Raw genomic sequence first — 587 nt, 5'->3', positions numbered from 1 at the left:
GAAGAGGAAAGGGCCCAAAGGTGGACAGCAACAGCCTGCAGGGCATGCAACGATGGGCGCCACCCCAGGGCATTTTCTGGGAAAGGTGTCTCTCCCGGCCTCGGTTTCCTCAAGGCTGACGGAGGGCAGCAGAGGTGACCTGTAAGAGCCTACCAGCACCTACACACACCCTCTGTCCCAGCAACATGGGTTTTGGGGGCCCCTTAATGCATCTCTCCGGGGCCCATCTCCTGCCCATGGGTGCCACCCCAGCCCATCCAGCTCCTGTGCATCCTTCAAAGCTCAGGTCCAGGAAGCCATCTCTGCCCCCGAGTCCTTACAGCTGCTGAGGCAGCAGGTGTGTGTTCACAGGCATAAAGCTATCATCCCTCTTAAGCTTTACGCTCTTAGGACTGTGTCCTCCCTCTGCTCATCCCTGTCACTGACACTGTGCCTGCCATGCCCTATAAACAATGATCGAATGAACAGACTTTTAAAGACCATCAGGAGAACAGCAATCATTACCCTTCACTTCCACAAAAGATCTTGCATTGCAGCGAGAGTCTGGTTAGACCTGAGAACTACCTGCAGTGAAGATAAACTATGGG

At 54.5% G+C, this 587-nt stretch overlaps 1 protein-coding gene across 1 annotated transcript in view; it reads right to left on the bottom strand.

Annotated features, from left to right (window-relative positions):
- Nucleotides 1–587, bottom strand: part of AFAP1L2 (actin filament associated protein 1 like 2) — a 29,558-nt gene that overhangs the window by 8,043 nt on the left and 20,928 nt on the right. The window lies entirely within an intron of this gene.

The sequence above is a fragment of the Pteropus vampyrus genome, unplaced genomic scaffold (genome assembly GCF_000151845.1).
Source record: "Pteropus vampyrus isolate Shadow unplaced genomic scaffold, Pvam_2.0 Scaffold46, whole genome shotgun sequence".
Classification (NCBI taxonomy): Eukaryota; Metazoa; Chordata; class Mammalia; order Chiroptera; family Pteropodidae; genus Pteropus; species Pteropus vampyrus.
This window is presented reverse-complemented; position numbering and strand designations above follow the sequence as displayed.